This window comes from Pseudorca crassidens, chromosome 10 (genome assembly GCF_039906515.1).
Source record: "Pseudorca crassidens isolate mPseCra1 chromosome 10, mPseCra1.hap1, whole genome shotgun sequence".
Lineage (NCBI taxonomy): Eukaryota > Metazoa > Chordata > Mammalia > Artiodactyla > Delphinidae > Pseudorca > Pseudorca crassidens.
Window position 1 is genome coordinate 53,199,379 of NC_090305.1, and position 26,631 is coordinate 53,226,009.

General features: G+C 42.2%; 1 long non-coding RNA gene across 1 annotated transcript in view; it reads right to left on the reverse strand.

Annotated features, from left to right (window-relative positions):
* Positions 1-4,084: 4,084 nt before the first annotated feature.
* LOC137233071 (uncharacterized) overlaps positions 4,085-26,631 on the reverse strand; it is a 130,838-nt gene continuing 108,291 nt past the window's right edge. Inside the window, exon 3 of the long non-coding RNA XR_010947281.1 lies at positions 4,085-4,151. This is a non-coding gene — a long non-coding RNA (uncharacterized lncRNA). The remainder of the gene's footprint in view (positions 4,152-26,631) is intronic.

Below are 26,631 nucleotides of genomic sequence, written 5' to 3' on the forward strand. Positions count from 1 at the left end.
TCCTGGTCCCACTCCAGCATGGGAGGCAGGGGTGCTACCTCCCAACCCTTCTCCAGAGAAGGTCTGCAGCCCTTGCCTAGCCTACTTCAATTGTCTTTTTGGGGAATGAGGCAAAAGGTTGTCTAGTTCTAGATGAGAAATGGCATGCCAGTCCCCTCAACCCTCAGATGTACCAGGCATATTCTCTGAGATGCAACCATGTCTAAGCTCCAGTATCCTTCCTTCCCAATTTCATCCCCCTGCTGGATGGTTTTTCCTCTTATGTGAGATTCAAAGGCTCTTTTGTCATCCCATGTATTTCCATCTCTATTGTGTAAGGCACATAACTATTCTCAAAAGTCTCCAAACATTATGACTTATGCAAGGCTGCAAGGCATAGATCATCAAAGGTCTTATGGGTTGGACCAAGGAGTCTGGTCCAGAATATAAATTCCTGGATACAGCCATGAGCAGCATGTTTCAGCATCCCACCTATCTCCCAATAGAGGCTCTCAAATTATCAAAGAAATTGAATCAGAAGCTTCTGCTCCCCAGAATAAATCAGAACACCTCCCACTCCCACCACGACCCCAAATAAGGCAAAGGGCTACAGCAGTGTGAAGCCATTCAGGGGAGCAGGCAGGATTTCCTCAGAGTGAAACTCTGCCATTGAAACAACCACCTCATTGCCAAATCCTGAAAGAGCAGGAGAGAGTGAGGTCATTGCTCTCTATAGGTAAATCCAATTTCCATGTCACCATTCTCCAGAAGAATTCCCCCCTTGGCCAGAAGGTCATACAGAAACATGTGTGATGGATGCAGTCAGCAGAAGGAGAGGCTTGAAACACACACATTCCCCCTGGCACTTTTTCTCTCTCTAAGTGCCATCCTGTATCACCATGTATGTGTGCAAGGCAAAAGGACAATGAAGGAAAAGCCAAACTGGAAGAGAAGAAGTTTCTCATCAGTTTTCTGATCCAAAACAAAGAAAGAGCCATGAGGGAGGAAGCAAAAGGTAAAATTTCCAGCATCTAATGGATACATCCCAAGAGCTAGGGGAAAACTAGGGCAGCAGTCCTGGAGATTTCAGAAACTCATTCTCAGGGTGGGAGTCTACCCAGCTTAAATGAGAGAGGAGAAAAACAGAAGCTCTGTTTCTGAATTCCAATACCACTGCAGCAATCTTCCCTTAAAAATGGCAAGGGCTTTAGCTCAAAATACTAATTCGGAAATTAGCATTCTTTTGTATCCAGTTCTTATGCCTCCAATATTTTGAAAAAACTTAATTAATGAAATCAATTGCAGAAGTATCAAAGCCATTATTTGGATCAGGACAGAAAAGAAGCTTATTACACACACACACACACACAAAACCTTCATTGTCTGGCACACAGCAGGAGCTTAAGAGGGGCGTATGGAATAATTTAGTGAGTGAGTGAATAAATGAATGAATGAATGAACGAATAGTCCCCTTAGAAGCTATGACATACCTCTTACCCTCTCTGTGCCTCAATTTCTAGGGAATCTGAAGAAATTGATGCGGTTACCTGACTCAACCCTGGTATTAAATGGATGGCACTGTCTAAGTGTATCACATCCTGTCCAGGTGTTGCCACCGTGGCCAAACTGTCACCCATCACCCATTGTGTCTTCCCAGAATCAGGGTTCTACTCTGTCCTGGCGCAATGGTCAGCATGTTGGGGCGAAAGCGATTCCCCAGCTTTGTTCTCAAAGGAGCACCTGCAGAATCCTCAGAGAGCAGAAACTCCATTGGAGGACTCAGCATCATTTGATAAATGCATCTGCACCAGAGGGGCAGGATCAGGAGCTACCCTGGCCCTCTTGCTCACAAAGCCATCCTCAGTTGAATCTGAAGTGAGTTGTACAGTCCCTACCACCACCTTTGGCTAAAGAAGCAAATGAAGTTGTTCCCTTCAAATCAGTCAGCCAGACTTTGCTGAGCTTTCAGCACCTGCCTGCGAGGAACTTACCATCTGTTGGAAGAGGCAAGATTTATACCCAAGGAACAATGAATGAGCAGAACTAATAATACATGGTCAAGACTAACAGACCACAATGGAGGGTCTTTACCACTTCTCTTCTTTTTGCCAGTGACGGGGAAACACTGGACCACAATAAACACATTACAGAACTGAAACTGAACAAGACTTCAGCTAAGAGGCCTCCAGACACCTCAGGAAATGGTGATTTCTGGACGGCAAAGAGACATTTCTTTCACCTCCACAGACTGCATATGGAGAGAAAACAAGGAGGGATTTTCATGATGCTCAGATGAGAGCCAAAGAAGTAAATTACCTTCCATGGGCTCAGATGTTATTTTCAGAAAATTGTGCATCTTGAAAGTGTAGACCAGTGATTCTCAGACTTAAAATCACCTGGGAGACTGCTGGGTCTCACCCCCAGGGTTTCTGATGCAGGAGATCCAGGTGGAACCTGAGAATTTGTATTTATAATAAATTCTCAGTAGATACTGCTGATGATCGGGGGACCACACTCTGAGATCTGCTGATTTAGATGGTTATTTTGAAATGGACATTGTATGTAAATATTTGGTCTACATACCTTCTAGGTGATGCCCAGTTCTACATAAAGCTACACTAGTTGGTAGTGAGATGCTGTGGGAGGAGAGGGGCAGGGGTAGAAAGGGAGGGAAGCGGGAAGAGGAGGAACGAAATGGTCACTATGGAAGAGGGTGCCATGATTACAGACTAACTCAGGGCTGGCAATATCTGTAGGCTCCAGGAGGTGATATAAATGAGAAAGGGGCAAGCAGGGATGAGAAATGGCCACTGACTGCTACAATGTGAGAGACAGCAAGGGGTGGGAGGGTGGGGGTGGAATGCGGGCTGGTGGCATCAGGGACCCGGAACTTCACGCCGTCTCTAAAGCAGACAGTCCCTATTCAACTCCAGAGGGTTGTCGTTATTCAAAGAATGGGGCCTGGCATTTGCAGAGTTGCTAATTTTTCAAAAGAATGAAAATTTTTGGATTTTTGTAAGATATACCTATGAATATACTGGTAACCAGATTCATAGTAAAAAAAAAAAAAAAAAAAGAAAGCAGTCCATTCGATACCTGGGGTGACCCTAGAACACACCAGGATTAAGCAATTCTGTAGAATTTGGCTGTGGAACAATGACTGACATCTCTTAAAGGACAGAAAATTAGCCCCTCTGGCCGGAAGGCAAGCAGGCCATCTCAAATTTGGTGTGAGGAGCTTTCATCACCTGCCAAGGACACTGAACCTCACTGAATCTGGCTTCTAAAGAGATCAAGGCCCGTGTGTGCTGGATGACAGATGCTGTTCATCCCAGGACAAGAAACCAGTGACGTTTCCCTTTCCCTAGGACTCCAGAGGGTCTCCAGACCGGTCCCAGCTAAGGACAGAGGCCTCGGTGTGGAGCTCCAGGTGGCCCCACCCCAAGCCTTCCTTCCCAGCCACATGAGCAGGGAGGCAAGCTCACCCCACTGAGAGCCACCAGGAGAGCAGGCGAGGAGCCCCCTGGGGGCAGAGCTGTGTCCTCTCATCCAAGTACCTCTGGAGCCTGGCCCAGGGCCCCACACAACATGGGAACTCAATATTGCTGATCTAAACATATGTCCTCCCAAATAAGACCCCTTTGGAGAAGTGGCCCATTTTCTTAAAAACCTTTATTTTCCTCTCTCTTCTTTGGTCCCCACAAACCTCTTTGCTTTTCCTGTTCCCCTGCCCCCTCACTGCAGGGCCCCTGTGTATCTGTGTGTATAAAACACACAGTCATCTTAGATGTTGACGGTCACTTTTAGAACCATTAGAGCAGGGGACCCATCCTGCCCTTCACCTCTTGTCTCCAGGGGGTTCCAGAAAAAGAGAACAGGTACAAGGAACAGAAGACAACTGAGAATTTAAAATTTTTAAAAGCTTTAAGCAGCACTTAACTTAGACCTGAGGCAGCTTCCAAAATCCCGAAAACAAGGCACCCTATTAATAGTTGAGCTGGGGTATGTGTTTTAGTTTAGAGGATGAAACAGGTCTAGAGTGGTCAGTTGTCTGTTTACCTGAGACTGAGGGGTTCCTGGGATGCTGGACTTTCAGTGCTACAATCCGGAATGTCCCGGGCAGAACAGGATGGGGTGGTCACCCTTGCCTCCTACTTCTCCAAACCGAAGTGCTGGGGACAACACAAGAAGGAGGAAATGGAGGACTAAGAAGAATGAACACTTTGACCTCACCCACACTTAGAGACACAAGATAAAGGAAGGAGAATCCAGAAGGCTTTGTTGACCTTTACAGCACACCATTTAATCCACAAATTAAATAGAGTCCAGTCAGACTAGTGAACTATCCTGCCTTGGAAGTGGAGGACTCTAAGGGGCATAGGATGGAGGCAGAAGGGTGCTGCAGAGCCCCTACCCCAGAGGAATTCATTCTAAAATAAGCCCCTTCCTCTTCCTCCCTAGAAGCCCTGCCCTCCTTTTAGAGGCTGGTTCCAGGACCAGCTCCACAGATTCTGTTTTGTCTTAGTGCTCTGAAACAGTAAAGAGATGGGTTTTTGCAAATCATTTCTGGAACCTGATTGCTTTGACACAGTGAACTTCAGCATTCTACCAAAGCACGTTTCTCCTCCATTTAGCTTATTTCACCGTGAAATGACTCCATTCAGCAATAGTGTGTTAGATACCATGCCTGGACACTGCAATTCCCATTGATTGTCGAGAAGGGAGGAAGCAAAAGAAGGCTGCCCCAAAAGGAACATAAACTGTATTTAAAACAATTTTCTGAAAAATAGTGCTTGTGGGTGTTTCCCTGGTGGCGCAGTGGTAAAAAGAAGGAAATCTTACCATTTGTAACAACATGGGTGGACCTTGAAGGCATTATACTAAGTGAGATAAGTCAGACCAAGTAAAACAAATACTGTTCAAGCTCAATGATATGTGGAATCTTTAAAAAAATAAAAATAAAAACTGAGCTCAGGGCTTCCCTGGTGGCGCAGTGGTTGAGAGTCCGCCTGCGATGCAGGGGACACAGGTTTGTGCCCCAGTCCGGGAAGATCCCACATGCCGCGGAGCGGCTGGGCCCGTGAGCCATGGCTGCTGAGCCTGTGCGTCCAGAGCCTGTGCTCTGCAACGGGAGAGGCCACAACAGTGACAGGCCCACGTACCGCAAAAAAAAACAAAAACAAAAAAACAAAAAAAAAACTGAGCTCATAAATAGATCAAATTGGTGGTACCAAAGGCAGGGGGTTGGGGGAAATGGGTGAAGGGGGTCAAAAGGTACACACTTCCAATTAAAGATAAACAAGTCCTGGGGATGTAGTATACAGCATGGTGACTACAGTTAGTAAAACAGTGCTCCGTATCTGAAAGTGGCTAAGAAAGTAGCTCCTAAAAGGTCTCATCACGAGAAAAAATATTGTAACTGTGTGGTGACAGATGTTAACTAGACTTACAGTGTGATCATTTCTCAATACACACAAATATTGAATCATTCTGTTGCACAGTTGAAACTAAAATATTGCTATATGTCAACTACATTTCAATTTTTTAAAAAACAGTAAAGGGAATTCCCTGGTGGCACAGTGGTTAAGAATCCGCCTGCCAATGCAGAGGACACGGGTTCGAGCCCTGGTCCAGGAAGATCCCACATGCCGCAGAGCAACTAAGCCCGTGTGCCACAACTACTGAACCTGCGCTCTAGAGCCCGCGAGCCACAACTACTGAGTCCACGTGCCACAACTACTGAAGCCCATGCACTTAGAGCCTGTGCTGCACAACAAGGGAAGCTACCACAATGAGAAGCCCACGCACCGCAATGAAGAGTAGCCCCTGCTCACCGCAACTAGAGAAAGTCCGCACGCAGCAACAAAGACCCAACGTAGCCAAAAATAAATAAATTAAAAAAAAAAAACAGTGATTGTGGAGGTTCCTAGCCAGGACAGCTGGGAGCAAGCCACCAGATTCCCCTTTCGAGGTACAGCTCCCTGTTGCTGTCAGCAGACCACGTATTTCTTAACATCTGAAGAAATATTAAATCAATACGCTACCTAAAGGTGGCTGAAAAATCAGGTGCAATGATTAACCCTATTGCCAGGGAGAAACTGAAGGCCTGAAGAGTTTTGAGAAGGAAAAGGCCATTTTCCACCAGCACCCCATCCTGTATTCTGACTTCTGGGGCACCTCAGCTCACATTAAAGGCACCGTCATAAGTCCTGGTTGACTCAACCAAACCTTTGAGGTTTAAGACCCCTAGGAAAGCACAAATAGAACATAGCCTTGACCAACCTGGTGCTCCATATTAATTTTGAAAATGATTTCAGACTGCAAAGTAATCCCTTGTATCTAGGCAGTGCTTTACAGTTTCCAGAGCATTTCACACCATCATGTCATTGGCTGACACAAAAACCCTGAGTACAATCAAGACAATATTCTTACACTTATCCCATAGCTGAAGAAAAGGAGGCTCAGAGAGCCCTTCATAACTTGTTCTAAATCACATAGCTTGAAAATGACAGTCAGATCTAAAAGCTAAGGTTTCTAATTTCTATTTTACATTCCTCTTTTCCTTACTCCTCTGGGAACTTAGTACTCCTTCAAATCCACCCAAAATTTCTTGCTATCTCCTATACTACCTGATAACAATTCGTATATTCTGCCCCAAAGAACAAAGCTCTTGGTTTCTTCAGCAACTTTGTCTACTTATATTTCTTAATATATCAATTTCTGTGTTAATAATTGTATAAGTTTATGTTTTATCACTCAAATTCATTCAATCACTTCAGAAATATTTATCAGACTCTTCCATGCAGTGTGTGAGAAACTGATATTGGAAACACAAAAATAAGTAAAACAGACCCTGCCCTCACAGACCCCACAACCCAGAGCAGGGGTTGGCAAACATTTTCTGTAAGGGTCGATTAGTAAATATTTTAGGTTTGGTGGCTGTATCATCTCTTTCACAACTACTCAGCTCTTTCACTGTAGGGAGAAAGCAGCCATAGATGATAAATGGATATGTCTAGGTTCCAATAAAACTTTATTTACAAACAATGCAGTGGGCAGGATTTGGCCCACAGGCTGCAGTGGTCTATTCCCCATCCAGAGGGAGCCTCAAGGCAGAAAAATCCAACAAGACCATATGTTAAATGTTCTAATGTCATGTGTGGGCAATTTGGCACCAACACTCGTATCTGTGGCTGGGAAATACATTCCTAGAATCCCCTTCCATTATGGCTCTAGGTTAAAGTTGACTAAGAGGAACTCATGTGCGATCTTGAAGGCAAAAGAAAAGCAGAGGCCATTTCTTTAGGAGGTTATAATGGTCAAACACGAAGAGAAGCAAATGGAGATATTCCCAGAGGGTCCTCGTGTGCCTGCCTTCTCCTCTCATTCCACATCCAGCTCACGTTCCTGGCTAGCAGCCCTGTTGACAGACAGTTGCCCCAAGTTCACCACAAGGCACTTGACTGAACCCTGTCCAAGTGACAGATTTCTCAGAGACAGCAATTTCTACATCCATTTCCATGAGCACCTCCCTTGGAGTTTCACGTCAGCAGCCAGGCACACATAGAGTCTCGGATTTTCCTGAAACTCCAACTGTCTGCCCATGCCTCTGCTTCAGGCAAACATGATGAGGGACTATTTCTCTGATGCACTAACTTCCCCCTTCCCGACCTTCACTTCCTCAAGGCCTTCCATTTTCATGTAAGAAAAAGGTTTTCTATTAAATCCCATATCCCATGCTATGGTGTCAATATTTGCATTCTCCCAAGGAGCAGACTCTAAAATGAGGATCAGATTTAAGTACTTTATTTGGGAAGAGATCCCAGATAGCCCCAGTAGGGCAATGAAAGCGGGAAGGGAAAGCAATAAATAGAAACTGTTTTATCAAGCCACTGCCATTCTGGGTAACTGAATTTTAATCCCAAGGGGTAACTCTGGGAAACTATGCAGAACACATGCCTCAGAGTTATCCCATGTGAAAGGTGAAGGAGTGGGGGTATTTATACACGAACTCCTACCAGCCATTATTTAAGGGTTGTTGAGTGTGATGGTAAGTGAATTTCCACTGCCTTGGAGAATACCCTCAGGCAAAAAGATACAGACACTGGCAGTTGGAAACCTCACAAGTAGGCTGAAAGTTCAGGGGATGTGAGCAGGAAACTGACAGCATCTTCTGCAGTATTGTTTATTGCTGTAGGAAGCACCTGGCAGATAGTGAGCACTCAAATAAGTGCACGTAAGTGAATGAATAAATGTGAATCAATGAATGGGAATGAAGTACTAACGTCCCGGGAACAAGGTAAGTGGAGAACATATCTGAGGCAGAATTTCACATGGGTTCATCGCCAGGAACAGCAACTATCTGCACCCCTCCTTGGCCTGCTCCTACAGGAAAATTGTTTAATGCTTTCAAAGTGCTTTAAAAGAGTCAATTTACTATACAATTGCAACAATAACAATCATCATCATAATTCTTTGTACTTAATAACACATTGCAGTCAGTGACAATAACAATTACACCATAATGAGCTTAGCTGGCAGAGGAAATCAACTTGGGTAATACTGTATGCAGACCTATTTTTTGCTTCCATTTCCATTTCTTTATTTTTGACTAAACATGTCTTTATCACAATTTTCCCAAAGGTCATATTCAGGAGATAAGGCCTGGAGAGGAGATGTAACTGCTGTCTTGTTTACACAGCATTTATGTCGGCCCATGGCATCTCTTTGCCACTGATTTTTATGTTCCAGTGTGATTACTGTCAACCCAATGACTGTCATTTCACGTTTTTCCTCCATTCAGTGAAAATACCTAACATTCCCTTAAGCTTTTACAGTTTTCAAAGCATTGCCCCTTTACAGATGCTCATGTGATCCTTGTGACAACCCTGAGAGATAGTCATCTGTAGGTGTTGCTACAGTAAAACTCTATATATTAGGGGGATAAATGGGGCCAAAAAATTCAGTTGCATAAAACATGGGATTATTATGAAATTAATGAATATATGACTGTATAGTTGTTCTTCCAGTTACCTTATGGGAAAAAAACAAAAAGATGTCCTCATTCATTATATGTGTAGGAACTAGGCTGATTATTATAAATAACATGTGCACCAAACACTGGACTTAAAATTCCCTCCACTGGGTGGAGGAAGATAAGTCCCAATCCCAGCTGCATTATACCTAGTGTAGCCAAAAAGTCCCAGGGGCATCCATTTTACTCTCAAAAATGTATTGGTAAGGATGATAAATTTTATAGTCACTAGTTTTAACTAATTTCACTTTAACACAATTAACTTTTCATCAGAGTTTTACTGTATTGTTTTCATTTGCCAATGAGAAAACTGGGACTCAGAGAAGTTAATGATGGGCCCAAGCTGACACCACCAGTATTTGCTCATAGCTAGAACCAGAAGCCCAAACTCGCTTCCTGCCTGGGAGGGTGATTTAGCTGCCCTCTGGCACACTGCCTGTCTTAGTTTAGGCTGCTATAACAAAGTACCATAGACTGTGTGGCTGATAAACAACAGAAATTTATTCCTTACAGTTCTGGAGACTGGTTTGAGATCAGGGTGCCAGCATCTTCAGTGTCCAGTGAGAGGCCTCTTCTGGGTTGCAGAGTGCCGACTTACTGTATTCTCTCATGTCAGAAAGAAGGCTAGAGATCTGTTTGATGTCCCTTTTATAAGGGCACTAGTAACATTTATGAGGGCTCCACCCTCATGACCTAATTATCTCTGAAGGGCCTCATCTCCTTATATCATCACACTGGGAGTTAGGATTTCAACATATGAATTGGGGGTGGGGTAGAATGCAAACATCCAGTACATAATTCTGGTTTACTGTGTTGTTTCTATTTTGCAGATAAGAAAACTGAGGCTCTGAGAAGTTAAATTATATACCCAATATTACACGACTAGTATTTGCTCACAGAAGCCAAAACTAGTTTCCTTCCCAGAACACTGCCTTTTAACACAGGCTGAATGTAACCATTCATCACTCAGCAAATGTCTCACCTTCACATCATCTGGCTCTAGTAACTTCTACTCTGTTCTCACCTGTTCTATTTTAATATACTTACAGGGAGAGCACAGGTAGACAATTATAGTCTACATTCTCACTCAGCATTACACTACATTATCCGTTAGGATTAGGAGTGGCCCAAACAAGATAGAAGCTTCTTATTTTCTCAAATAAGAGAAGTCTTGAGGCAGGAAATCCAGACTGTAATGTGGTTCCAGTCATCAGGGACCATTTTCTTCCCTTTCTCCTCCACTATCCTAGAACTTGAATTCCCTCCAAAGGCATCTTGTGATCCAAGACAGCCTCTGAAGCTCCAGTTTTCATCTGTGAAGCTGGAAGCAGAAAGAAGAAGGGACGGACAGGGGCTAAAGGGGTGTATCTCTCAGGGGAGTCCATTCCTTTCAATCAGATTTCAGAAATCTGACTCAGCACTCTACCTTTTTGGACAGAATTTAATCACACAGACACATCTACAATGAAGGAAGCTTAAAAATGTATTCTTTTAGCTGAGCACACTGCTACCTCAATAAAATGAGAATTTTGTTTTCAAAGAATATGGGGAGAACCAATCAGTTATTTTCACAATAATGCTGCATAAGAAACCACCCCAAAACTCAGTGACTTACAAAAACAAGCACTTTTTTTCTCATATGTTTGTCTTGGGTGAATCTGGATTCACAGAGTAGTGCCTGATTCTGCTGGAAAAGTCAGAAAGCAGGAACCTGACTGTGGGATCTAAACTGGCAAAGTGAGAATAGAGGCTATGGTGGAAGGGGTCTGCACTGCTGGAGTTTAGTGGGAAGGGTTGCATGTCTTTAGGGTCCTGCTGGATGCTTTGGAATGGAGCCTCTCTAGAGCTTTCTTGGAAACCCACTTGGGGGCCTCCTAAGAAAGAGAAACCCCAGGGGTATATCAAAATAAAACAGGAGATGAAGGATCTCACCGGAGGCCAGCAAAGTATGCAGCACCTGTATAGTTAATGGTGCAGTGCAGTCAACAGGGTGACTGCATAATTCCAGGGATTCCCATCACATCACAGTCGATGGAGTTAGCAGTACAAAACTTACATGGCCTTAAGCATAAGCCCTCACATTGTATATACCATATACATTTCTCTGAAATGTGTCCTCTCCTAATACAACAAAGATATCCTTCCATGAAAATAGGTATAGACCTTTTTCTTTTTATGAGTTGTCTAATATCCTATGATGTAGATTTACCACAGTATGCTTCGTCACTCCCCCAGTAAAGGGCATTTAGCTGTTTCCAGTTTTTTTGCTGCTATAAACACTATTGCAAGAAACATTCTTCTCCATATATCTTTTCCCTCCGTATCTCACACCACACAAAGATAAATTCTGGATAGATAAAAACAAACAAATGAACTTAAATGTAAGAGAAAAACAGAAAGTAGTAGAAAAATATAAGATGATGCTTTTATATTTTGAGGTGTAGATAGCCTTTATAAATATAACACAAAACCATCCCCTGGATAGTTTGATTTTATAGAACTTCTGGATAGATAAACATAATACAAAGTTAAAGACAAAGAGACTTGAAGCTAATGTTTGCAATGCATATTACAAACTAACAGCCAAAATACATTTATTTAAAGAGCTCCTATAATTTGATTTCTAAAATGAGTGATTTAATAGAATTAGAGTAAAGAAGGTGAAATGGTAATTCACGAAAGAATAGGAATACAAATGAAAAGCAAGACACTTGGTCTTACTGGTGATTAAGAAAATGCAATTTAAAACAATAAAATATAACGTTTAACAACTTTTCAAAACTTAAAGTATTGGTAACATTTATTGTTGGTGAGAACTTGGAAAAATAAACATTCCCATGCTTGCTGGAAGTGGGTAGCACTAGTACAATTTTTCTGCTGAATAACTCAGCACTGTCTACCAAGATATTATTTAACAACTCGCAATTCAGTCCCGGGAATCCATCCTAAAGAAATACACTTACATGTGCATACAAACAGACACATACTTACATGCACAGCATAATTATTGGAACATTATTTGTAGAGGCAAAAAAAAAAAAGAAAAAGAAATGAAACAACCTAATTGGCCATTAAGAAGGTTATTAAAATGAATGGTATAGATCTATATGGTCTAACTTGGACAAATGTCCACAATATATTTCTAGAGAAAAAAAATAAGCCATAAAAAATATGTGTAGCTTCATTCCATTTATCTAAAAAAAAATTTGCTTTTATGTGTTTGCATAACTGTAGAAAAATTCTAGAAGGCTATACGCCAAAGTTAACTTCTGCAGGAGAGGGGACATTGGATTAGAAGATAGAGAACTGGTCTTTCATGTTTCATACATTCTGTTCTTTTGAAATTGTTACAACAAGCAAATATACTTTTATGATTTAAATAATAAAGATTTAAAGAAGAGAAGTGATGTGTTTTTGTGTCTTGCACTCCTTAACAGGATGAGGTTTCCCTCAGGGTAAGCAGTTGTGGCTGGTGTGGGTTGAGGGTGGATGGCGGGGAGGGAGCCTTGATGGTAGTGTTTGTTGATCTCCATTGTGTAAATATCTCTACCACGTTCAATTACAAGTGACTCACAAAAATCCTGAATATTTAACATAATAGGTGTTCAATAAATCAATTTTTAAAATCAAGTGTTAAACAGAACTGAACTGCTGAGGTCCTGAATAAACAAGTTAGGTCAGAAATTCCACTCTGGTGGAATGGAAGCATCCTGCTGGCTGGGCAAGTCTCAACCTACTTTGTTCACAGCACATCCATCTCTCTCCCCCAGCTCACCACTGAGAACTCACTGATCAAGTCTTCTTAGGCTGATGTGGTCTCCTTACAGTTTTGCAAGGTCAATTGATTTCACCAATTCTGTAAATGAAGCTTCACCTTTTAGAAATAGGTCAGGTGGTGGAAAGAAGTCTGCCAGGAAAGGGTTCCTTATTCATTACCAGCCCAGGCACCCCCAGACAACTGAATTCTGCAGATGGTGCACAGAGGGAGAGAACCTGGGTGAACTTTCAGCCTTTACAAAAATATTTCTCCAGATGGGAAGATGGGAGAGCTGTAGTGTAGCCCCATTTCCAAGTGCTTCTCTACAGTGCAGCAATTAACAAGGCACCTGGCAATTCACTCAGTTGGGAATTAAGAAGAATTCCTGCCCTCAAACTGTGTTCACAGTCTAGTAGCAGGAGAATCAGAGCAACATCGTAGAGTCAGTGCTGTGATGGCGGCCCACTATCAGCCTTTGCAGGAGCTATGAAAGTTGCCTTCCTTCTCTTCTCATGCCAGGTTCTACCCTGTACTTCAAGGGGTCTCATGTGGACACCCCACCAATGTGTTCAAACTTGATCCAGTATCACTTCCACACCAAGCAACCACCCCCTTGGTCATCCAGAACCAGACGTGCACACCAGCTAAACCACCTGCCCTCTGGTGAAAAGAGTCTGGAGAAGGAAACCCTGCAGCACTTAGAAATAGGCAAAGGCCATTTGGGATAAGAATTTCAGGGTCCTGGCTATTCAGAGAATGATCTAGAAGCAGGGTCAGGACTCTTCACCTCACTGGGGGAGGAACACAGCCCATAAGGGGCCTGACAGGAGTCCTCAAAAGCACGGAAAACAGAGCAGGTGCTCCAGTGATGGGAATAGTTGGGGCTAAAGGAAAAACTAACCCACTCTTGGCCAGTCAGGGAAGGCTTCCTGGAAGAGATGAGCCTAAACTGAGCTTTGACATGGGCATAAAGTTTAGCCCATCAGAGAACAGGGATGAGACTCCAGGCACAGGAACAATGTGTAACAGGACCTTAAGAGCCGAGAATTACTCACAAGAGCTGACGGTAAATTGTTCCTGAGAGTCTGTGCCTTTTTGTTTCCCCAAATCAGAGCGATGCTGCCGCCCTTCACCCTCAAGCCCTGAGAAAAGGGATTGGCAATTTAGTGGGATCCACTCACAGAAGAGTGATTTCATTCTCTAAACAGCTAGCTGGAGCCCAAATTCTGAAGCAAGGGAGGGTGATTCTCTATTTGCCACGCTGACCAATCTTGCCCCTAACCCATCCCAAACTCTTGCCTCTCCTCCCTCCACCCCCTCCACAGTTCACTGCTCTCTCAGGAGATATACCAAGACAGACAGGACTGGAAAAGGAATTAACGCCAAGGTGTAAATTGGGGTAACGAGTCAGCAGATAACCTATTTGCACTGAGTGACACACATCACTTCTGCTTACAGCCCATTGTCCATATGAAGTCACATGCCCACAACTCATTGCAAGGGACTCTAGGAGATCTCAATGAGCACATGGAATGTTTGATAAGCACCACTATCTCTGCCACATGTGGCCTTGCCCATGCGTAACTGTATGACCTTGGACAAGGTACTGAAATGTTCTATGCCTTATTATACCCTCCATGGTGAAGCAGGAATAACAATAGTCTCTGACTCCAGGATTGTGGTCCTAAGAACTGATAATATGCTTTTAAATCACAATGCCAGGCACATAGTGAGCATTCAGCAGAAGTCAGTCATAGCTTTTTTTATTACTGATTATATTATAGTGAGAAAAATGCTTTGTCTTTCTGGGTCTATGCTCCCTCATCTGCAAGCCAGCCATGCCAGTAACACTGATTAGGGTAACTATTCAATTAACTGGCACAATACATAAAAAGATCATAGCACTGTGCCCAACGTACAATAAGCACTTAATAAAAGTTATTTCCCCTTAGTGTATGTAATCATGAATTGATAATTCTCTTCAGATCAGGGTGCAAAGGACTTATTTGTGGATTTAATAGGTTGCAATAGTATTTAAGATGCTGACCAATGGAAACCCAAATACAGAGTATTTCAAAACAGAAGTGATTTTAGAGATTTTCTATTTTCCAGAGGCAGTTTAGCACCCAGGGATACAGTATATAATGTGCTATATGGTTCTGTGGACAACTTAGTTATGTTTGGAACTACATTTCCCAGAATTCCTTTTCTTAGATGGTCTGGGTTAGAGTTGCCAAAAGTGAAGTTGTCTGAGATTTGGACATGGACATGGAGCAGCAGCCACTATCCTCTGAAGGTCAGTGTTGGTGGTAGGTGTGAGGGGTGGACACCGAGGTGCTGTTGGGTTCACTTTGTCTGTGACTTCCCTGCCATACGTCCAATTTTCCTTTCCTACCGCTGGTCCTGGTGAGCCGTGCGGAGCCCAGGTCCACAGCCAGGAGCTCATAAAGTGACAGTCATGGAGAGCTGACCCTCTGCGAACTTCTACATCAGCTCCCTTCGCGGCCCCACTGCAGCAGCTGGAGTGTGTCGTAGCTTCAGATTTTCCTGAAGGTTCTGCTCATCCACCCCCACCAGGGCTGCTTAGTGACCTGTTATGGGCTGAATTATGTCCCCACAAAATTCATTTGTGTAAGTCCTAACTCCAGGACCTCAGAATGTGACTGTATTTGGAGATGGGGCCTTTAAAGAGGTGATTAAGGTAAAATGAGGTCATATGGGTAGGCCTTAATCCAATATGACCAGTGTCCTTATAAAAAGAGGAAATTAGGACACAGACACACAGACGAAACACCATGTGAGGACACCAGGGGAAGATGGCCATCTGCACGCCAAAGTGAGAGGCCTTAGAAGAAACCAACCCAGATGACACCTTGATCTTGGACTTCTAAGCCTGAAATTGTGAGAAAATACATATATAATTTTAACCAGTAAGTCTACTTTGTTATGGCAGCCCTAACTAACAAATACATGACCTTTCTCTGATTCCTCAACTTCTATCTGTGGATCCTTATTCTTCCAGCTCTTCTCACATCTGGGTGAAGTCTAATTCTTGTAATTAATTCCTTATTCTATAGTTCTCATGGTGCTTTTGCTTCCTTGATTGAACCCAGACTGATACATGTAAGGATTGAGAACATGGACTCTAGGGCCAGCCTCTTTGGACAGAAATCTCATCTAATTTTACTCTGTGTGATCTTTGGGCTATTACTTAACTTCTCTGTGTCCCAGTTGCCTTTATCTGGAAAATGGGATGATAATAGTACCTCCCCTCTGCTCCCTTGCAGAGTTGGATTAACTGAGCTACTACGAAGAGATTTAGTACATTCCTACACACAGATAACACTCAATAAATGTTGGTTAGTATTATGATTGATTATTATTTGCTGCCAACCCAAGAACTAAAAGACTGATTCACAAGTATCCCTTTCTCTGCCCTTACTCCTTATATGCATGTCTACATTCCCTCCTAGACTGTAATGTCCTGAAGAAGGATATCATAATTTATCTTTGCTTTCCTCCTCCTGAAACTTCCATTCTCATGTAGGAAGAGGCCTATACTGTCTGGATGCTGGTCAAGTGAGAATTAGAGTTTCATTTGGTCTAAGGAAGGCTTAAGGTCTATGGAATCCAGCCTCCAAGATGGCTCTTGTGAATCTTGCCTCCTGGTACTCACACTTTGTAGAGCCCCCTCCCACATTAAGTGAGGCTGACCTGTGCAACCTATAGGACATTGGGAAAATGATGAATGTGACTTCCAAGGCTAGGTCATAAAAGAAAGTGAGGCTTCTGCCACACTCTACTGGATCATTGTAGGGGAAGCCAGCCACCATGTCATAAGAAAACTCAGGCAGCCTTATGAAGAGGCCCATATGATGGGGAAGTGATCCCTCTTCCCAACAAGAGCCCTAACTTGCCAGGCATGTGAGGCACAATCTTGGAAGCAATCCTCCAGCCCCAGTCAAGCCTTCAGAAGACCACAGTCATGGTGGAAATTCTGATTGTAGTATCTCATGAGAGACCCCAACAGAGACTGTTCAGATAAGGCACCCCTAATTCCTAACCCAAAGAAATCATACGAGGTCATAAATATTTATCGCAATTTGTTATACAGAAATAGAAAAGTAATACACCACCTAGAAGAAAACTGGCCTCAAAATATACTTTATTTCATCAACTGCAATGGTAAGAATCATTGGTATTATATATCAAGCACTAATTCTCTTAGGTGTTATGCTGAATACTCTGCGAGCATCACCTTGTTTAATCCTTAAAACCACCTTATCTGATGAATGATAGAATTAGGTTTGTACTATAATTGGTCTCATTTTTAATGAGGCCTAAAAAGGCAACCAAATTTGCTCAAAATCAACCAGCTAGTTGGCGATGCAGACTCACTGCACACGTCCAGATCCCCAGTGTTAGGTTCTCTTCACTGACACCCTATTACGTCTGTTTGGCAGAGCTCACCAAGATCTCATACAGGGTATTGGTTTCCTTAAAACTCAGGGGAATGAAATCTCTGGGCTGTGAACACCCCCTCCCCCTCCCTCAAGCACCTCCAGACACGGATAACGAATGCAAGCTCTCCACTTCCTACAGTCCAGTGCAGTCATCACTGGAGGTGGGAGGGCAACTAACTAGTGTTGTTAACACATTCTCTAACACCATACACAAAAATAAACTCAAAATGGATTAAAGACCTAAATGTAAGACTGGATACTATAAAACTCTTAGAGGAAAATATAGGCAGAACACTCTTTGACATAAATCACAGCAATATCTTTTTAGATCCACCTCTTAGAGCAAGGAAAATAAAAACAAAAATAAACAAATGGGACTTAATTAAACTTAAAAGCTTTTGCACAGCAAAGGAAACCATAAACAAAACGAAAAGATAACCCACAAAGTGGGAGAAAATATTTACAAAGTGACCAACAAGGGATTAATCTCCAAAATATACAAACAGCTCATATAGCTTAATATCAAAAAAACAACCCAATCAAAAGATGGGCAGAAGACCTAAAAAGGCACTTCTCCAAAGAAGGCACACAGATGGCCAACAGACACATGAAAAAATGCTCAATACCGGTAATTATTAGAGAAATGCAAATCAAAACTACAATGAGGTATCACCTCCCACCAGTCAGAATGGCCATCATCAAAAATCTACAAACAATAAATGCTGGAGAGGGTTTGGAGAAAAGGGAACCCTCCTACACTGTCGGTGGGAATGTAAATTGGGACAGCCATTAAGGAGAACAGTATGGAGGTTCCTTAAAAAACTAAAAATAGAACTACCATATGATCCAGCAATCCCACTCTTGAGCATATATCTGGAGAAAACCATAATTTGAAAAGATATATGCACCCCAATGTTCACTGCAGCACTATTTACCATAGCCAAGACGTGGAAACAACCTAAATGTCCATCGACAGAGGAATGGATAAAGAAGATGTGGCACATATATACAATGGAATCTCAGCCATAAAAAAGAATGAAATAGGGCTTCCCTGGTGGCGCAGTGGTTGCGAGTCCGCCTGCTGATGCAGGGGACACGGGTTCGTGCCCCGGTCCGGGAAGATCCCACATGCCGCGGAGCAGCTGGGCCCATGAGCCATGGCCACTGAGCCTGCGCGTCCAGAGCCTGTGCTCCGCAACGGGAGAGGCTACAGCAGAGAGAGGCCTGTGTACCGCAAAAAAAAAAGAACGAAATAATGCCATGTGCAGCAACATGGATGGATCCAGAGATGATCATACTAAGTGAAGTAAGTCAGACAAAGACAGAGAAATATCATATGATATCACATGTGGAACCTAAAAAAAGGATACAAATAAACTTATGTATAAAACAGAAATAGACTTCGAAAACAAACTTATGGTTACCAAAGGGGAAAGGTGGGGAGAGGGATAAATTAGGAGGTTGGGATTGACATATATACACTACTGTATATAAAACAGATAACCAACAAGGACCTACTGTATAGCACAGGGAACTCTACTCAGTATTCTATAATAACCTATTTAGGAAAAGAATGTATAAAAAGAATGTATATATGTATTGATATATGTATAACTGAATAACTTTATACCTGAAACTAACACAACATTGTAAATCAACTATAATATAAAATAGAAATTAAATTAAAACAAAAAACATGCCCCTAGGTAACTGCAATTGAACTGTCCACATTCCTTCCCTGCCACTGCACTCTGATTTCCCTCCTGGCTTACTCAGTTTTTTTTCTGCTGGGGGAGGGGCTAGAGGATGCTTTAACAGCAATTTCACACTTCATTGTGAAAACCTGTCCTGCTCCTCAGTGAAAGATATAGCAAAGAAAATAATTAGCTCAAAAGATTATAGATCTTATTATGAGAACCAGTTGCTTCCAGTTTTTAAAGCAACTTATATTCTCTTTGGCCCTTTCTATGTGTAAGCACTTGGTCTGGCTTGGATTTCTTGCTGGTGTAGTTTTTGCTTGCTTAAACAATTCCATTTTCCATGTATCATAAGCCAATGACTTCCTATTAGTAAACTTCCTCAACCACAAAATGTCTACTTAATCAAGATGTGTTCTCACAGCATGGTGCTTAAGTCCTATAGTACATCATATAGGAGAGTGGAGACCTTTTTAGAATTCTACTTAATTTGCTAGGAGACCAACAAATCTTTGTTGTTTTCTCTCAAATTATAAATTCAATACAGAGTTGGTTGACACACAACTATTTCATAAGTCCTGCCAACTAAAAAATGTCACTCGATATCCAGTTCTGCAAGGATTGAGTCCTTAGCCACAGCAGACCCTGATCTACAACACACCCTGAGAGGAGTTCGGGACGGAGGTCACGATGAGGCACTCTGTGCGCTGGGAAAACTGGCAGAACAGGCCTTCAGATAGTCAGATATTTTCAGGAGAAAATGTTATGAACCCCAATTCTTGCATCTTCCCATACTGAGAAAAGCACTGAGGGGCTTCCCTGGTGGTGAAGTGGTTAAGAATCCGCCTGCCAATGCAGGGGTCATGGGTTCAATCCCTGGTCCAGGAAGATCCCACATGCCGTGGAGCAACTAAGCCCGTGCGACACAACTACTGAGCCCGTGCTCTAGAGCCCGCGAGCCACAACTACTTAAGCCCGTGCGCCTAGAGCCCATGCTCCGCAACAAGAGAAGCCACCACAGTGAGAACCCCACGCACTGCAATGAAAAGTAGCCCCCGCTCACCGCAACTAGAGAAAGCCCAAGCACAGCAACGAAGACCAAACTCAGCCAAAAATAATAAATAAATTTTACAAAAAGAAAGAAAAGCACTGAAACTACTAACTAAGACATCTGTTTCCTTGTGACCAGCAAGGATGTGTGGTTGGTTGCACGTACCCCTTCACCAAAATCACATATATACTGACACCTCCCCCCCACCTCACCCTCAGAACAGTTCCTCAGAGCTATCTGGAGGCTGACTTCCAGACTACAGTCCTTAGTAAGACAATGAATAAACTTGACTCACAGTTTCTACACGGTGTTGTTTTTTTTCAGTCAACAACACTTAATACATAAAATGGAACTTCCCCAATCTCCTGCCCTACAGATTATCACTGTAAACAAATCAGAGTATATACATTCAACTTTGTTTTTCTACACATATGCTAGAATATTTTATTTTCATTTTCTTCTTTAAAAAACAAAAATTATACATACTGCTCCCCCATTCACTTTTTCTCTTGGCAGTATCCCTTGGAAATATTACATCTTAGAAAGGTATTTTTACATTAGTATTGATGGGGTTGGGGGCAGGCCACCCCAAGATGTGCTACTCTGACAAATGGACTATTTTGAGCTGAAAACAATCAAGGCTCAAAAGACTCAGGAAGAACCTTTGAACTTCCCCCTTACTGCCTAAAAGAATTTAAAATAGGAGGCTTGTCCCAGAAGTGGCTATCATCATAGTTAGCTACAGTGAAGTATTAAGTGTTGTAGAAAGGGAGGAACCTAGCAAAGCCCATTTGACCAAAGTCCTCTCTGTGTCCCGTTTTTTGGATGGGCCAGCAACATTTGTTTACCAAACATTAACTCTTTACCTTCCTGTGAATTATCTTACTTCCCTTTGAAGTCTCAGACCCCTATTTCTCCTCTTTAGTCCAGAATAATATATATACACCTCATCTTGCCTGGCTGTCTTTGTAATTTTTCATTCTTATGTGAATTCTAAGTGCACATAATAAATCTGATTTTTTTTCCTGTTCATCTGCCTTACGTCATTTTCAATTGCCAGCCAAAAGAACTAAGAGGAGGAAGGAGGGGGATATTCCCCTCCCTGGAAGTATGCATAGATTCTCATTCTTTTGAACAGTTACTGACATACCATAATATGATTAATTAGTCTCATATTCAAGGACTTTTGGGTTGCTCTCTTTCTTTTTCCAATGGCAATCTATGTGGAAATGACCATTCTTATACATGTGTCTTATACACTCATAGGAGTGTTTCTAGAGGATAAATTCCTATAAAGGGAAATTTCGAGACAGGATTTGTGAGCAGTACCAGTTTACATTGCCACCAACAGCGTCTGAAGCTGCCTGTTCCTCTATACTTCATCAATATTGGACATTATCCTTTATTCTTTCCTCTTTGCATTATGCCTGACTCATTATAATCAACACTGGTGAGAATAACAAGTTTCTTTTCCTCCTTTACAGGTGGATTGAAAAGGAAATTCCCTAAGTGGTAAATAGGAGATTAAGTTTGCCCAGAAGTAATTAGCATTTATACAGTGCTCATTCTCAGAACTAATTCCCATTTACTCACACAAACAGGAATTCACATTGGGGAGAATTTTGCATGCCCTTCCTCAGAACTTGTGTTCTGTTCTTGGCCTAACCTGGTGACCTAGAACCAGGAAGTTCCCCTGAAGATGGATTAAATTGGGGGTGTTTAAGAATCACTTGAGAGGACTTCGGAAAAAATGGATATTTCTAGCCCTCCTATTTCCCATTTTGATTCAAGAGGCCCTGGCTGGGACATTTTTATGTCTTTTGGAGTGGGAAAAGCTGAGGTAATCATCCTGCTAAGTTTGGCACACTAACATTACTACTCCACATAGGGCCACTTCCTTGTTTTATTCAGTGACTCTCTTTCATCCCCATCACCATCTCCAACTCCCCTACCCTCTACAAGCAACCATTCCAATGTATTGGATATATTTTCTAGAATTTTATAGTATCTTTGGTAAATATGTAGTGTGGTTTTATGTGAATGTATATATTAATTATATATAAATACATATTAGATAAAAATAATATTTTATATATGTATAATAAAAAAAGAATTAAGGGGCTTCCCTGGTGGCGCAGTGGTTGAGAGTCTGCCTGCCGATGCAGGGGACACGGGTTCGTGCCCCGGTCTGGGAGGATCCCACATGCCGCGGAGTGGCTGGGCTCGTAAGCCACGGCCGCTGAGCCTGCGCGTCCGGAGCCTGTGCTCCGCAACGGGAGAGGCCACAACAGTGAGAGGCCCGCATACCACTCTCACTCCTAACTGCAGATTAAGATACCCTCCTGCACCACCATCACCTTCTGCTTAGGCATTCCCCCAGCGATGGACAGGGAGGTTGTGTCCAACTCCACCTGCTGCTACTGCAAACCAGGCTGCAGTGATCAACCATATATATAAGTCCTGAGTGGGAATTTCTCTGGGTTTTATGCCCAGGAATTTGATTGTTAGGATTAGGCAGTTGTTTTAACTTCTTATGAGAGTTTTCAAAAGTACAGAAAATGATATAATGAGCCTCCATATGCCCATCTGCCTGAATTTTGAATTATCACTATTTCACTGTACTTTAACTCTTTCTTTTATTGTAGTATTTTAGAGAAAATCCGTGACATTGTACCATTTTACTCTAAATATTTCCATATGCACTTCTAACACTTAACATATTTTACATAACCCCAATGTCAATATCACATCTAAAATATTAAAAATATTTCCTTGATATCATCTTCTTTAAAGTTTTTAAAGCTTTATTCAGGAATAACTGACAAAATTGTATGTATTTAGAGTGTAAAACGTGATGATTTGCTATATATATATATGCACTGTGAAATAATTATCAAATTAAATTAATTATCACAACCATCACCATATAGCTAACTCTGTTGAAGTACTTCTTCCTTACCTGTAGGTTTTTTTTTTAGCTTTATTGAGGTATAACTGATAAAGTTGTAATACATTTAAGTGTACAATGTGATGATTTGACACAAGTTTACACTAAAAAGAGTCCCACCACCAAGTTAATTAACACATCTGTTACCTCACATGTTTACTTTTTTTCTTTTTGGTGAGAATACTTAAGTTCTACTTTCTTTGCAAATTTCAACTATACACTACAGTGCTATGTCAACTATGGTCACCGTGTTATACATTAGATCTTCAGACCTTATTCATCTTATAACTGAAAGTTTGTAGTACAACTTACCAACTTTTCCCTATTTTCTATAACCTCCAGTCCCTAGAAACCACCATTCTACTGTTTCTGAGTTCGAGTTTTTTTTTTTAATTTTTTGAGTCCACATATGATACCAAGCAGGGCCCTGTGGGGATCCTGGGCACAAAGACTTTCTGTGTCCCCCATTTCTTGGATTACAGGAAATAGCCTTCATTCAGCCTCCATAACCTTCCCTGAGTTCCAATGGGCAGATTCAAGCAGTTGTTAATTAGGGAAGGGAGGGGATTCGAGACAAGGGAGAAACAAACAGTCAAGAGAAACAATAGTGCAGCCTTGGGGCAAGTTTCTGGTTCCCCATGAACGGATACACACAACAATATCTTTGAGCTGTTTTGCAGATACTGAAACCCCCTCCAAATGGGAGAAGTCAAGGATTAAATGGTATGCTACCCACAAGCACACAGACCCCAGACTAGCTGGAACCTGAAGGCTGATGATGCTGACACCTACTTAGCTCACCACCAACCCATAAGAAGAATGTCCACGAGCTGATCACGCCCTCTTTGAACAATTACTATAAAACTTCTCACTATCCTTGCCAACTGGGGACACAGTTTTTTGAGGCAGTAGCCCACTGTGTCCCCCTTTGTCTGGCAAAGCAATAAAGCTATCCTTCTCTACTTCACCCAAAACTCTGTCTCTGAGATTCGATTAGGTACCGGTGTACAGAGAAGCTGAGCTTTCAGCATCAATTTTGGCACCCAACGTGGGGCCACATGGGACCATCCCAGGTAGGGGGGTCCCTTGGCTTGATCGGATGCTCCGAGGTTTTCTCCACACCAGCCTCTTTCAAGAGAGCAGAGGGTTGGAGAACTCCTTTAGAGGCCAGATCGCCTGGGACCCTTGCCTGGAAAGGCCAAGCCCCAGTCATACCCTGTCTGCCATCCTGGCAGCTGGAACTCTGAGGCAGGAGTAGACGGCCAAAGAGGGACCACCCTAGCAGCTGCCAAGGCCATCTTTGCCTAGAGGACGTTCCTCTCTTCCTCCTGCCTGCACTGCCCTGGACTTCCTACTTCAAGGAATTATTTTGGGAAAGCAGAAAAGTAGTGTTCGGGATGCCGCAAAACCTCTGCAGGCATTTTGGTGAGCACCCCGGTGTGCACACTGAGGTTGCTCAACTTGATCCGTTTGGGGAACCTCTGGTTCCCGTGCGGGGATTTTTCCATTAGGAAGGTCCCATTTGTAAGGCACCGCTTGGACCAAGGCCACTGGCTTAGTGGGAGCTGGAAGCCAGTTTGAGCCTTGGGCTGTTTGTTTTTGTGTGTGTGTGGGGCTTCTGTTTGGCTGGCAAGGATTCTGGTTTTGCTTTCCATTTTGTGCGTATGGCTGTTTAATTCAGCATCACATATAAATGATACTATGCAGTATTTGCCTTTCTCTGTCTAGACTATTTCACTTAGCATAATGCCCTCAAGGTTCATCCATGTTGTCACAAATGGCAGGATTTCCTTCTTTCTCATGGCTGAATAATACTGATTGACTATATCTACCACATTTTCTTTATTCAGTTCATCCAATGATAAACATGTTGGTTGTTTTCAACACCCTGGCTATTGTGCATAATGCTGCAATGAACATGGGAGTACAGATACTTCTTTGACCTCTGACATAGTGATTTCAATTCCTTTGGATATATACCTAGAAGTGGAATTGCTGGATCATATGGTAGTTCTATTTTTGATTTTTTGAGAGTCCTCCATACTGTTTTCCATAGAGGCTACACCAGTTTATATTCCCACCAACAGTGTACAAGGGTTCCCTTTTCTCCACATCCTTGCCAGCATTTATCTCTCATCTTTTTGATAATAGACATTTTAACAGGTGTAAGGTGATAATGAGGAAACTGAACACCCAGGTCAGGGTATTATGTGGAAGAAAGAGGAGAAAAGACCAAAAAGACAAAGAGGTGCCCAGAGGTATATTCTGCTGCTTCCCAAGTTTGCCTTGATCCAGTTTCACTGGAATATACTTTGTACCATGAACAATTAAGATTAAAGTATATTATTATATCCAAACTGAGTGTCTGGTCTCAAAGGAGCTTTGTATTGTAAAAATAAAAATAAGATAAACAAGTACATATTGGAAACTTTCCAGTACCAGCATAGATAAGAAAAACACAGCAACAAGGAATATTTTTCTAAATCACCTCTCACAAATTTAATAATTTGTCTTCTTTAATTTTTGAGGCTTGAAGTAGCATAAGTACAAAGCTGAATGCTGTCTCTACTCTTTACTGTGTGATCTTGGATAAGTCACTTTAACTCTGATTCCCAGCTTCCTCATCTGTAAAATCTGAGTGATAATACCTACTTCTCATGATTGTTGTTTAGGGATTCACTTATTCCTCTAAAAACATTAATTCAGTGCTGAAGAGAATCAGAATATACCACTTCAAAATATGCCACTTTGGCATGTGGATCATTTTGAGCTCAAGACAATTGAGAACAGATGCAGAAAGAAACCTTCTCAGAGCTTCCCTTGTCTGACTAAAAGCAGAAACTTCTGAGAAATTAGAACTGCCATAAATTGCCTCTCCAGGGGAGTTGCATGGCCATAAAGAAGATGAGAAATTGAGCACCAAGATGAATCTGCTGTAACAAATGTTACTAAAATAAACCTTATCTTCCATTAGTTTCCCCATACATAAATACATTCCCATAATTTATCACTCCTAGAAGCCCAAACTTCCCCTTCCCCTTATCTTGTCACTTCTCCACAATTTATCACCTTTTGTTAAAATGGAATATAAGCTTCTAATCTAACCATTTCTTTGGCTTTTCACTTCTTTTTTGTGGAACCCTGTGCACATATTGTAAAACTGAATAAAATTTGTATGCTTTTTCTCCTGTTAAGCTGTCTTTTGTAAGTTTAATTTGCAAGCCCCAGTCACTTAACCTGAGAGAGCAGAGGAAAAGTTTTTTCCTCCTCTACAATAACTGTACTATAACTGAATGTCAGATACTGGTAGGGACTCAGGATACAGGATGAATCCGGTTATATTTCCTTCCTTTCAGGAACGGACCTGTTGAATACAGGATTGCTTGGACTGAGTCTTAAAAGATGATTCAAAATTCAGTGGACAGAAATCAGGGGCTGGGGTAGAGGGCCATCCATGTGGAGGGCTCTGCTTAACCAAAGACTGACATAAGCAGCAGACATGAGCATTAAATGAGCTAATAGTACCTGAGTACTCAATAGGTGCTCAATAAATGTTCATTTTTGTGTTTTCTGCATTCTTCTCTGGCAATAACCCAACTGATGCCATAGGTATTCATTTTAAAAATTAAAGAAGTGCTATAAGTGCTTAGCTACTCCAAGTTCAGTCTGTGGACCAGAAGCCTTGGTATCACCTGGGAGCAGG